This window comes from Ceratotherium simum, chromosome 13, assembly GCF_057802395.1.
Source record: "Ceratotherium simum simum isolate JZ-2026a chromosome 13, ASM5780239v1, whole genome shotgun sequence".
NCBI classification, from domain to species: domain Eukaryota; kingdom Metazoa; phylum Chordata; class Mammalia; order Perissodactyla; family Rhinocerotidae; genus Ceratotherium; species Ceratotherium simum.
Window position 1 is genome coordinate 28,434,565 of NC_141912.1, and position 14,117 is coordinate 28,448,681.

Genomic DNA, 14,117 nt, shown 5'->3' on the forward strand with positions numbered 1-14,117 from the left:
GCTGAGATCAGCATAATTAGGGTTCAAAATGTGAAATGAGAAGGATGTGGGGATGCTGAGAAGAACAGCAGCCGGGCGGGAACTGTCTCCAGCTGCAAGCGGATTCACGGAGACAGCCATTTATTTGTCCATCATTTATTGAATAATGTAATAAGTAACTACTGCTGTATCATCCGGGCCTAAGTAAGTAGCTGGCGCATAGTAGGCGCAGAATAATTTTTTTGAATGAATTAAGTAGAGGTCTGTTATATGTTGGATACTTCTGGGTGGTGAAAATACAATAAAGGAGTAAATATCACACGCGCAGTAGATACTCATTAACTTTTTGTTAATTGAAGGCGTATCATGTGGTGGACACTGTTTTGTAGACAGTGCGTATGGGTGTTATCTCTGGCCTCTGGGAAAAGAGAAGTGGTAGGAGGAGAGGAACCTGCCTGAACTTGAAGCTTCTGAGAAATATCTACACTGGGCGTGAAAAACATCTACCTGGCCAAGAGGGAAGCATGTTAAAAAAAAAAAAAAAAAGAAAGCCTTGGCAGCGGTGGGATTCGAACCCACGCCTCCGAAGAGACTGGAGCCTTAATCCAGCGCCTTAGACCGCTCGGCCACGCTACCGCCCACTGGGTAGCGTTCTGTTAGCGCTTCCCCGGACCTGAACATCGGCGGTTTCTAGTTCTTTCCTCCCTTTCCCTTGCCGCTCGCGCCCTCCCCGCAGGCCCTTCCTCCAGCCTTCTCCTCCCCACTCCCAGCACAGCCCGAGAACCCCCTGACCCGCCTGACTCCCGACACTTCGCTTTCTCACGGCTCCCAGGTTGAGCCTGAACAGGGACGCCGCAGGTGGCGCAGAAGGAGCCTCCTGTCCTGTTTGTCATCAACACAGGAAAAAGGGGTCACGCAGACTAAGAGTTCCAGTGGAAGCTGCGGGCTCCAGATTCACCTGGACTCCAGCGAGTAAGCCCCCGGTCTTCAGGAGTGAGCAAGTCTTTGCGTTGGGTTTGAGCCCGGGAGCTGCTAAGCAGAAAGGAGGAAAGAATCTTGAGGCCCCCTCCCCCGCCCTCCTTGATGCATCTCAGGGGACCGAGCTCCTCCGCGGAACCTCACGAGGGAGGCAGTCCTGGCTACTCAAGTCTTGTTTGCCTTACAGAAGGCGGCCTATCTCCCCGGGCCTTGCTGATATCGGAGCAGAACTCCCCCAAGGTCCGGGCTCAGTTGCTCTCACAGCCCCTAAAGTCTTCGCAGAAAAGCCGCAGGGGAGAGGGGGTTGGGCGGGTAGTCGGCCCTTGCCTTGTTCTGCGTGGCTTTGGCATCCAAACTCGGCATATTTTAGACCCAATTTAAATCACAGTTCCGCCTTATTTTGAAACACTGTGATTCAAAGTATATTAAAAAAAAGATTCTTTCTTACAATAATGCTGGTAGGTCTTTTATACAAGGGGGAGGGACAGTTGCCTCCTTAGCGCAGTAGGCAGCGCGTCAGTCTCATAATCTGAAGGTCCTGAGTTCGAACCTCAGAGGGGGCAGCGTGTCTTTTCTTCCCTCCCTTAATATTAACCGAAAAGACGCGAGACAATGAAGTACTGTAGGTTAACCAATCTTTGTTCTGTCTTTATTTTTTTCCATCGAAAAGTGTACACTATGTCTTTTCAAAAAATCCGAGGTAATTGCTTTGATGAGACTGAACGGGTAATTTGCTGTTTTAACCGAACTATGTAACACCAGTTCAGACACAAAATAGTGATTTTCACTAAAATTAAATACTCCAAAATTTTTCGTGTTCTTTTTGTACCAATTGTAGTAGATAGGGCTAGGAGATTTTTCAAATGCCTTTCAGATATGCTTGGCAGTTGTCTTTGTTACAAAAACATCAGGGTCAAGAAACTTTCTGACTGAGAGGGAGGAGAGGATGGAGGGTTGTACCAGGGATGTGGAAGGTGTAGTATGCGTGCAATGCATTTTTTATTGATTATTGATTGGTTATCTTTTGCCGTTCTTCTGGAATTGCTTACCACCAGATCACCAATGATATTCTACATGAAAAAGAAAAAAAATTATTTTTCCCTCAATCTCATTGCATTTCCTGCTTCCAGTGCTCTTGACTGGATCCCTAGGTCATCCAAACTACAAGATACAGGAAAGAGTAAAAAGAGAAACAAGAAGAAATGATATTTAGAGACTCAAGATAAGCACCTGACTCAAATAAAAATGAATAAGATTGGTATTTGATATCCTGCTCTTAACATTTCAGCTTACTGAGTGTGAAATTATCAACAGATATTTACTGAGCACCTACTATGTGCCAAGCACTGTTCAAAGCTGTGTCCCTCCCTGTTAATCTATTCTCCCTCAGCCTCAAATCCACACTTGAATACTCTTCTGTGATGTTGGGGCTGAACATCTGTGAATTACATTTCCCAAACCTTTGCTTTCTCTTAGGTTCTGTGCATAAGAGGAACCGGAGGGAGACTAGAAGGCAGGAGAAGAGAAGAGGAACTGTTTTTCTGATTTTTGCCATTCCAGTCAAGATGGCTCCAACAGTGGCAGTTGATTCCAACCTCCGTTCTCTTTATGCCATTTCTCAGAGGTCCCAACCTCTTCCGTTTTGTTTCCCCAGCCCTAGAAGGTGGTAGCTCTTTTCAGTAGTTATTATCTCTGGGTTACCACAGTGTTCCCAGTTGAAATACCCGGTGTTATTTCTTAACTAGACCTTAACTGACACATAGGGGCTAGAGGTACAGCACTGTACACAACAGAAAATGCTCCTGCTCTCATGGAGTTTACTATACTTTGGTGAGACATGACAGACAATCAACTCTTAACCAAGTATATAAAATGTCTCTTAATATCATTTGACACTGTTGACCACACCCTTCTTGAATCACTCTCTTCCTGAACTGATGAGGTATTACTCTCTCTGTATTGTCTTCCTACCTCTCTGACTGGGTCATCTCGGTTTCCTCAGAGAACACCCCTTCCCCTCTCTGTTTACCTATCAGGATTTCTCACGGCTCCCTCCTCAGTGCTCTGTTTTCTTCCCTGAAGGATTTTCGAGTGACCTCATTAAAATCAATGGCCTTGTCTATCCCCAGATTTATCCCTGTAGTCCAGAGGGTTCTACTGAGCTCCACTAGCTTGCAGGAAATCTCTGCTTGGATCTCTCAAACTCCACACAGAAAACCCTCACACTCTATACTCCTTCAACTACTCTTATTCCTAGGGTTTCTCTCTTAGGTTATTCTAGCAACCCCGTCTCCCCAGTTAGAAGCTTGGAAGTCATCCTAGACCTGCTTTCTAACTTAATTACCCCAGATCCAATCAGTGTCCAAGTCCTTCAGGCTGTTACCTAACTTTGTTCCTTATCACTAGAATTCTCGAGAGAGACTGCTGCCTGGTCTCCTTGGATCATCTCCCTCCAATTCATCCACATGTATGCCAGAGTGATCTTCCTAAAATGCAAGTACAACCATGTCACTTTTCTGTTTAAAACGTTTCAAAATCTCCTCAAACTTTTAGAAAAAACATTCTAAGTCTCAGGCAGGGCACACACAGCACCTCCTCATCTGGTTTCTGTCCACCTTTACTCCCTAACCACATTTCCCTCTACTCCTCCATTGGTCTAAGTATATGGAATTGTTTGTACACTCCAGGTTGAAGATCATTCTCCATGGCAGACATGATGAGAACAAATAGGAGACAAACAATTCTGGTTTCTCTTGGTGTATGTTAATATGACAGTCCTCTTCAACTCCCAAATAGTGAATCAATCCAGTTGTTTGTTCCACTAGCCCTTTGTACTATTCTTAGCTCATATAAATCCATCTTTGATTATTTTATGTGTTGTAAAAATAAAAATGTGAAATCAATGGAGACCCCTCTGTGTAGCTGTATTAGTTTGCTAGGGCTACCATAACAAAATACCACAGATTGGGTGGCTTAAACAATAGAAATTTATTTTCTTATGGTTCTGGAGGCTGGAAGTCCCAGATCAAGGTGTCAGCAGGTTTGATTTCTTCTGAGAACTTTCTCCTTGGCTTGGCGATGCCCGCCTTCTCATCATGTCCTCCCATGATCTTTCCTCTCTTCACTCATATCCCTGGTGTTTCTTTGCATGTCCAAATTTCCTCGTCTTATAAGGACATGGTCAGATTGAATTAAGGCCCATCTTACTGGCCTCATTTTAACTTAATCATTTCTTATCTCACATTCGGAGGTACTGGAGTTTAGGGCTTCAACATATGAATTTTGAGGAAGACACAATTTGGCCCACAACAGTAGGCGTATTCATTTTCTTAAAGTCATTCCTTAAATTCTCTTCCTTTTCCTTTCCCCTGGAATAGCTGGCAGTGGTGTTGGGAAATTCATTGTTTTAGTACTTCACTTCTCTCATGAACTGTTATTCTTTAATCAGTTCATTCAACTCACAGCTATTGGTTACCTAGCATGTGCAAACGAGGAAGAGGGAATAAATTTAAAAACAGGAAAGACATAGGCCCTGCCTTTAAGACACATAAAGTGAGAAGAGGAGAAAATAACATTTATTTACCACCTACTGTGTGCCAGGTCTCAATTTTAATAGATTTCTGGGGTCTTATAGGGTGCATAGTTTTCTTTCCCTCTGATATCATCTTAATCTTCTAATTCCACTTTACCTTTATTTTATTCTGACTTAACTCTATTAACAGAATTCTATTTTATTATATTTTAGTTTTTTAGCTTTCCCCATCCATTTTTAAGTAATGGCATAAACGTGCAATGTGCCAATGATTGTTCTAAGCACAACCATCTGAGGAAGAAATTGCTTATTCCTGATGACATAACCAAAATACAGTATTATTTTACTGTAATAATAGTAATAATAACTGACATATATTGAATTGTTACTATACTGCAGGCACCATTCCAAGAACTTTGCTTACATTATCTCGTTTAACTTTAAAACTCAGATCATGGAGTTATACTTGCATTTTTTGAAACCTGGTATGGCAGGTGACTATAAGATGGCCTCCAGTGATCCCTGACTCCTGGGATTCACTCTCTTGTGTAATCCTCTCCTAGAGTGTAAACTGGATATGATGACTTACTTTTAATCAATAGAACATGGCAAATGTGATGGGATGCCACTTCCATGATTAGGTTTCATAAGACTGTGATTTTTGTCTTATTGGCAGACTTTTTCTATTGTCTTCTTGGCTTGTACTCTCCGATGAAGCAAGCTGCCATGTTGTAGAAGTCCATGTGGCAAACAACTTAGGGCAGCCTCCAGCCAACATCTAGCTGGAAACTGAGGTCCTCAGTTCAATAGGCCTTGAGGAACTAAATTTGCCAGTAGCCACATGAGCTTGAAAGTGGACCCTTCCCAAGTTGAGCCTTCAGATGAGATCCCAGCCCTGCCTGGCTGATGTCTTGTGAGAGACTCTGAAGCAGAAGATCCAGTTGAGAGGGGCCTGGACTCCTTACACTTAGAAATGACAAGGTAAAAAATGTATGTTGTTTTAAATCACTAATTTTGTCGTTGTTTCACAGTGATAATTAACTCACATACTTGGATTTCTAAATTTGACTGTACAACTGAGTCACTTGAGAGATTCCCCTGGCATCATACTTAGGATAGTCTGATTCATTGGGTGTGAGATGGAATCTGAAAATCTGGATTTTTAACAGCAATCCCAGGAGATCTGAATGCAATCAATTGAATAACATTTTGGAAGCCCAGGCCTAGGACATGCTTTGCCGGTATCCAGTTATTCCATGTTGACTGTTGCTGGAGAGGTCACTTCCTCCCAAGATTCTCCTTGTTTTTGTCTGATCACTCAGAGCTTGCCTACTGGTCAGTATTGGAAGCAGTTGCCTCAGATTTCCACAAGGCAGATCAAGAGCAGAGCAAACGCCCCGTGCTTTCCAGAGAACTCTGAAAACGTCCAAAGTGCCTTTTCTTAATCTGCTTTATTTCTGCCTTTCCCAGTAAAGAGCTTATTAGGGAAATGAGCTACTGAGAGGAATGAATCACCTTGACACCTCCTACTCTCTGAGTCCCCAGGGACGGTCTGGGCCCGAGCTTCTGCTTCCCTCTAAATGTTCCCCAGTCTCTCTGCACCATTCCTCTCCACCTCCATATGGTCACCAGGTCAAGTCTGCATGGCCTTGTACCACACAGTGGCCTAGTTTGTGTTTTTGCATCATCTCTTGCCCCACTCTGACCTATTCTTTACATGAAACTGGCATAATCTTTTTGAAATTGTCTCTGATCACGTCGTTCCTCCCCGCTTAAAATCTCCAATGACTTTATATTGCTGCAAGGGTGAAGTCTGCACTCTGCCCTCCTAGCCATAACCTCAGAGGCTGTCAGTCTCTGATCTGTCGCTGCCTTCCTGGCTACCTCACCCCCTACCTCCATCAACACTCTCCCAAGCTGTCTGCACTCAAGCACTTCAGGCCTTCCTTCAGTTCTCTAAAAGTGCTCTGCTCTTTGCTCTTCCTGGAATGCTGGAGCCATATTTTTATCCAACTAGTTACTACTAAGCCTTCAGTTCTCAGTTAAAACATCACTTCCTGGGATAAGTCTTCTCTTACCCCCCGGAAGAGGTCACTTCCCCTTATAATCCACTCTCTTGGAGATGTGGGGTGGGGAGCACTTATAGTGTGCATAATTTTGTCTTATCTTAGTTTTCTACCTTTATCCTCCTTTTATCCTGATTTAAGTCTATTAACATTTTCCATTTTCTCTTATCATAGTGTAGTTGTGTAGACCACCTCAAATCCATTTTTGAATAGTGGCATGAATAACTACATAATTAGAAATGTACCACAGTGACAGTCATTGTGTTAAACCCAGCCTTTGAGGAAGAAATTTCTATTCTGAGATTTAAAGGAGGACAGTGGATGAGAGATTAAGTAATTTGTCTGTGGTGGCACCAAAAAAATGATTACATACGATGTTCTAACTGATCTGCTACTTTGGAACAATAGGAGTAATAATGATGTTAACACCTAACTTTCCCTTGAACTGTTAGCATGTCCCAGACACTATTCCAAGAGTTTACTTGCATTGTCTCAGTTAATTTGGACAGTCAGGTCATGAGATTATACTTGTTTGTTTCTGTAAACATCTGGTAACCTGTGCTTTTTCTTGATAGCATTTATCTCAATGGCTCTTTAAACAGTTATGGTGTAATTCATCCTTTACTGGCTGTTTCTCCTTTCTAAAGGGTAAACTCTGCGAGGGCAGAGGTGGTGGCTTTCCACTGCTGTAAACTGAAGGCAAAGCAGAGCTCCTTGCTCAAGATAATTTCTCAAAACCTATTAATTGAGAACTCTTGTGCTAGGCATTCTTAAAATCTGGGGAGAGACTGGAGCACAAATTTTGAAGATAAAGGACAAGACTGCCCAGGTGATTACCACTCTAGTTATATACAACTTTTAGAAGTAATTGTTTAAGTTACATTACAGAAGGATGGGAGTTCCTTTTTTCCATGAGCTGGGGGCGGAAATAGTCGTGAGCCATATTCAAACGGGCAAGGATGGAGTTGGGAATAAGGAAAAGGACCATGGACAGAATTATAAAAGAAAAACATTACAACTTTGTTCATGTACTTTGCTTCACACTAGATCACAGAGGAAAAAAACCATTTCAAGGGGCCCGGGTAGCTCAGTTGGTAGAGCATCAGACTTTTAATCTGAGGGTCCAGGGTTCAAGTCCCTGTTCGGGCGTAGTTCCTGGTTTTTAGACTCCAACTGCACATTTGCAAAATACACCTCATTTTATACAAGACAGGGATAGATTACATAGGCTGTAATAAACTACTGAAAAACATTTAGGGTCAAATATTTCAGCCCACATATGGGTAAACGACTCTCATGCAAACTACAGATAGTGAGGTCAGTGCGTGGGACCTCTACATTAAGATGGCCCCAGGCTTTGTGAAGAGAACTAACATTTAAGGAGCACCTTAGAGTACATGGTTTTGTGCCAGAACCATATTCTTTGCCTGTTAATCCCATTTAACTAAAAAAACAAAGCCAGAGTGAAGTTACTCCATTCTTTTGTAAAGGATGTGGTTGGCCATTTGTGGAATTCCCCAAGAGTGAAGTAGAAGTGATCTACTCAGGAGGTGATTGGTAAATGAGTGCTGAGGAGGCTTTTCTGGACATCCAAGTTCAATAAAGGTAACAAAGGTAAAAATTAAACAGAACTAAAAACTCTCATCTAACCAATGGTATTGTAACCTTGCTTAGGAAAATAGCATGCTATGATCAGAAATCCGTGTTTGCATCTTGGCCCAGAGGCAACCACATGAGCCAACACAACTTTAAGTCAGCTTTGCTTGGTTTCGTTTAGCTTTTTGATGGTGAATGCACCAGACCATCATTGCTTGACATCATAGTCATTAATACGTTATTACTTCCATTACTCCAATTTCAGGTGCACAGAGCAACCTTCTAAAATTATTTGCTTTCCACTGTTGAGTTTATTTTACAACGGAAAGAATATGTTGATCAACCACTAATATGGCTATAATATGTTCACACTCGGGCTTGAAATGTCTCTGACATTTGGTTATTGTGAGTCGGTCCTGCAAGCCTGAAAAACTCTGGGTGAATCAAAAAATAGTTTCTGATTCTACAAAGGAGAGGAACAGATTCTGAACAGTGATGGCTCCAACAAAAACCAAGTATTCTCTAAGGAACTGCCCGAACAGCCAGGCAATCCAGCTCTTTGACCTCTCTCAAATCCTTAACTGCATCTCTTAAACTGTGGCAGATGCAGGCTCCTGCGATCAGAGGCTGAGGGTCCAGAAGAAACAGTTAAGATGTTTTCTATTATATGCCTCCTTAAGTCTGTACCAGAATGAACTGTTGAGAGAGCTATCCTGAAATACAGACTCTCTGAGGTCCAGCCATTTTGCAGGAGCAGCCCAAGTATTGCCCTCTCTTTTTCCAGCACAAACTGGGCCAGAGAGGTATGCTCTGCAGGATGAATTTCAGTAGGTGTGTTTCCTGAGGGGATTATTGCAAAAATCCAAATTTGAGATGTTGATTGGAGTAATATAGTGATAGGAAATATGGAAGGAAAAGAATAACATTTGATATGCTAATTAATTAATTGATTGATTTGACAAGTGTTTATTGTTTGTCAGAGGCTCTTCTAGGCACTGGAAATACAGGAGTGGATAAAACAGACCAGTGATGACTCTTATGGAATTTACAGTCCAAGGGGGTGGGTGGGGAATAGACAATAATGGTGTTAAACAAATAAAAGGATAAGACAACTTCATACAGTAATAAACCCTATGAAGAAAATAAAACAGGTCGAGTTGATGTGATAGGAGGTTGGTGAGTGAGAGATGGAATGGTATATTAGTTTTCTAGGGCAGCCATAACAAATTACCACAAACTGTGTGGCTTAAAACAACAGAAATTAATTTTGTCACAGTTTTGGAGGCCAAAAGTCCAAAATCACGGTATTGACTGGGCTCTGCTTCCTCTCAAGGCTCTAGGGAAGAATCCTTTGTTACCTCTTCTCAGCTTCTGGTGGTTGCTGGCAATCCTTGGTATTCCTTGGCTTGTGACAGCATAACTTCAATCTCTGCCTCCATTTTCACATAGCCTTCTTCCCTCTGTGTGTTTCTCTCTGTCTTCACGTGATCTCTTATAAGAACACCAGTCACAGGATTTAGGTCCCGCCCTAATCCAGTATGACCTTATCTTAATTTAACTAATTACATCTGCAAAGACTCTACTTCCAAATAAGGTCATATTCTGAGGTTCCCAGTGGACATGCATTTTTTTTGAAACACTATTCTGTGCAGTACAGATGGGAAACCAGTTAGGATCAGATTATACAGGGAGGCCAAGGCAAGGAGATTGCATATATATACGAAGAGGAAAAAACAAGACTTTCTGGGAATATTGAATATCAGGTTTTCATCTGTCTGTCCATTCATTTTTTCAGTAAATTAATTTGCACCAATAGAAGGATACTGTCCCAAAATGGAATAGAAACCAGAGGAACTTAGAGAAAAGTTTGTCTATTAGAGATGAAGATACCAAGTCATTACATGTAAAGAAGAACCAAAGAAGAATATCTATGTCTATATTTACCAATTAGGAGGAAGAAAGTTCAGACTTAATCTTTTTGACAACATACATCCTGCCCAACGGCCAAGAGGTAGATTTATGCTGAACAATATGCTGAACAACGGCGGTTACTTCTTGGCGGAAGGAAAAAGCCACTGCCCCCTCTGAGGTTCGAACTCAGGACCTTCAGATTATGAGACTGACGCGCTGCCTACTGCGCTAAGGAGGCAGGTGAGGAAGTTTTCTCAAGACATATTTTTAACACTGGATTTTACTTTGCTTAAACTAGTCCCGTTCTAGATTCATTTCACTTAAAATCTTGAAAATGAAATGCTCTCCTTTTGTGCAACAGCTTCTAAATTCTGAATCAGATGAAGAACGTCGCTATTGATCCTCTGTCTTCGCTCCTCTCTGAACTGATGACCTCCACCTCTCACATCAGAAGGAAAAATTCCTAAATTTCCTGCCCAGAAACGTGTCCGCTTACCTGCCCCGGCTTCCATCCATTTTGTCTCGATGGAAGACGAAACCGACTCGCTTCCTCTCTTACTATCCCTCTCTCCTTCCATACCAGATCTTTCTCATCAGTATTTAAAGTGTTTACTATCTTAAACAACAAAAAAATTCCTTGTCTCGGCGCCTCGGTCTCCAGCTACCGCTCTATCTCGTTTGCTCCCTCACAAATTTCTCATAAAGCCGTCTCTCCTCATTTTAAGAAAACACCTCCTCAAGTCCCATTAGTTTTTCAACAGTCTGCAGTCTTCCCTGATCACTCCTCTGTCCCTAGGAAGTCCAAAGGGGGTTCTTGGACATAGGGGACTGAGTGATTTAAAGAATAAGGTGTCCTTGGTTCAAACTCTTAGGAATCTGCTAGTATATGAGAGCCTTGGTCACAGGAACAGGAAGAAGTGAGAAGCCTGGTTTGCCTGCTGTCTTGGTTCGCCCGGGGAATGTCCTGGTTTTAGCACTGAAAGTCCCACCTCCCGGGAAACCTGTTGCTGGGGTGCGAAAAGTCCGGGTTTTCGACGCAGAAACGATGGGTGCGGCAGGTTGGGAAAAGTACAAAAAACCATGTCACAGCTTTACCTCTACAGCCCCACCCCCAGGAGGGCTTAAAGGAACACGGATTTTATTGTCAAATGGATACAGCATATATTATCCAACTTCTGTAGTTGCAGTCGCTGTTTTTCCCCGGGCCGCTGATAATGGCAACCGTGATTTATGTAGAAAAGGATTTCGGCTCGCAGTAACGGGCCATCCAGTGTTGCACCACACTTGAGGGATGCGTCCTAACCATGCGAAGTGAGTGCTTTGTAGTCGTGAGCGTTAACAGTTTGGCTCTGACTGTAGATTAACTGTTGTGCTTCGCATGGAAATAGTGCTGGTTTAATTTTTAACATTGTGTCATGACCGTATTCTCTAAGAGTTTAGACAATGAAAATGAGAACGATTACCATGTGAACGCCAGTATGACCCAGACGTTACTGAAAAAAGCTAAATGATTGTTATTTTAATGACAAATGGAAGGACGAGTTCAGATGGATTAGGAGGTAAATAACCAAAACAGAGAGTACTCCACAATACGTAGAAAAGGATTTGGAATTGGGCATGGTGGAAACGGAGGTGTGAAAGTGCATAGCGAGACTGAATCGCACAGGTCGGGGATGAGACAGGCAAGAACTTCTGAATCAAAGGCTTTTTCGTCTCTCAAATGACACCAACCCTCAGTCAAAATAGCATGGGGCGTAATACTAGAAAAGAACACCCATTATCTTACTGGTTGCTCTATTTCCTGAATCAGAGGTTGCAACATGTGGGCAAGCAAAATGGAGAAACTTGGATACTATGTATTGGCTTCTTGCAGAATGGAGCTGATTGTGTCAGATAGCCTTGCTTTCTACAATGTATCAAATTTATATGTCAAACTGTAGCAACAAAAAAAATGTTTCCCCTAGGTCTTATGTACTTTAACTTGAAACACAGCTTTGGAAAGGCTTCTTCTGGATTTCTATGAAGATTTAATGAAACCACTGCAAACATTAAGCAGACAACTGTTGATATCTTGTTTAAATACAAACTAGACCTAGTTCACCTATCTGCATATTTGGCAGTTAGAGCAAATGTAAATTTTGGCAAATTCTATTTAGCCTACAAACTTCTTACTAAAGAAAATGAAAAGATCTTGTCTGCTAAATGTCCTGCACACCTTGTACACAACACTGCTAAAAAAGATAGTGGTTTGTGTACTCATGATATTGAGACTCGCATGGTTTATTGAATTTTATGGTCACTTTTTAGTGTCTTCAAAATGTGCAGAAGGATTAAGTGAGATTTTTGGCTTTAAAGACATGGAAGGAGATAGCCTCTTCAGGCATGTGCCTATGAGATGGCTGTCACTGTTGCTGGCCATAGAAAACAGGTTAAAATATTGGCCTGATGTAAAATTTTACTTTCAAAGTATGGGATAAGAAGAATGTCCTTCAGTAATTTGGAAATACTTTGAGAATAAGAATGGAGAAAAGGAGTACAGTAAAACGGAAATTTATATGCTCTTTCTCCAACATTGTTTGATGTTATGTAGAGTGTACATACACCAAATAAATGATTCATTTTTGGGGGAAATAAGACTGCTTCAGAACGAATGAAAAAAAGAAAAAAAAAGGTTACCAGAAAAGGACAGCTAAATAGTCAAGTTAAAAAAGACTTTTTCAATTTCTTTACTAGAAGTATAACTTATTTGGAATCCAAGTTTTATTTCACAAGTTCAAATTACTGCTGTGTTTTTATCAAGATGAGAACTGGAGAAGGAGCAGGTTTAGAGGGTGGGGAGAAAATCAAGAGATCTTTGAACATGTTCAGTCTGTGATGCCTTTTAAACATTCACTGGAGATGTCAGTCATGACTGGATATGCTTAATGGGGAGATGGGTTTGGGGGTTTACATTTGGGAACCATCAGGGTCTAGATGGTGTTTAAAGTAAGCTCGTTTAAGGAAAGGGTATACATAGAGAATATATGAGGACTTAGTTTAGGGCCCTAGAGACCTCTAAAAATTTAGAGATTGGGAAAAGGAGGAAATAAAGAAGGAACTGCATTTAAGTAGAAGGAAAACCAAGAGAGTGTGATGTTCCAGAAGCCAAGTGAAGAATGTGTTTCCATAAAGAGGGAACATCAACTGGGCCAAATGCTACTAAGAGGCTGAGCAAATTGAAGACTGAGAATTGACCATTGGATTTTGCAAGAGGGAGGTTCCTGGGCACTTGACAAGGGAGTTTCAGTGGAGTGGAAGGGATAAAAATTTGGTTTAGAGTGCGTTAAAGAGAAGAGCATAGTTAGGATTATTCTCTATCCATTCAGCTATTCAGATTAGTGTTTGGAGAAAGTGGTGGTGTGTTTGATTTGAGCAAGGGTTAGAAGCGGGGCAAAGGAGATGAAGGTTATACAAGCTAGTAATGCTGGTAATTAATCATAAAACCTATGCTCTATAAAGAGGGAAGTAAAGATGTGAGGAGCTGGGGGATGCATTAAATAATTTGCCAGTGGGCAGGAGAAAACGATCTAAAAAGACAAGAAGTGGTGGTCAGTATAAGATACAATTGAAATTTGTATCTTGGGTTGGTGTCTGCAGTTTAGGCTAATTGTAAGGTCAAGGGTAGTGTGTTTTTCAAATTGCAGTTTATGATGCCTTTGTGGGTCATGAAATCAATTCAGTGAGTCATGACTAGAATTTTGATTTTAATGAAAGAGAATAGAATGCAAAATGTCAGAGTGCCTTGCAAGTAAGTAATGGTTGTGATGTAAACTATATTTCTCATTATGGATCCCACTACAAAAAGTTTGAAAAATAGAGGAAGGGAGAAAGAAAAAATCTTTAGAAATGAAAAGTCTAGGACCTGAGGGAGGTGGGGTGGGATGAGAAGGAAGGGCTGAGGGAATCCACATCTCCCTTGCATACCTGAACCCCTTTTGCTAGACATGGTTTGGGAAGCTCTGTGGTGTATCCTCTGCAGAGAAAGTAAAGAAAGACAATATGAGTGGAATTTTTTC

The 14,117-nt window shown here is 41.6% G+C and overlaps 4 non-coding genes across 4 annotated transcripts; 2 read left to right on the forward strand and 2 right to left on the reverse strand.

Moving 5' to 3' along the window:
* Positions 1 to 533: 533 nt before the first annotated feature.
* On the reverse strand, positions 534 to 615 carry TRNAL-AAG (transfer RNA leucine (anticodon AAG)). The gene has a single exon. It is a non-coding gene; the product is annotated as a tRNA-Leu (tRNA).
* Positions 616 to 1,447: 832 nt separating this feature from the next.
* Positions 1,448 to 1,520, forward strand: TRNAM-CAU (transfer RNA methionine (anticodon CAU)). Its single transcript has one exon. It is a non-coding gene; the product is annotated as a tRNA-Met (tRNA).
* Positions 1,521 to 7,631: 6,111 nt separating this feature from the next.
* Positions 7,632 to 7,704, forward strand: TRNAK-UUU (transfer RNA lysine (anticodon UUU)). Its single transcript has one exon. It is a non-coding gene; the product is annotated as a tRNA-Lys (tRNA).
* A 2,523-nt stretch (positions 7,705 to 10,227) lies between these two features.
* Positions 10,228 to 10,300, reverse strand: TRNAM-CAU (transfer RNA methionine (anticodon CAU)). The gene has a single exon. It is a non-coding gene; the product is annotated as a tRNA-Met (tRNA).
* Positions 10,301 to 14,117: the final 3,817 nt, after the last annotated feature.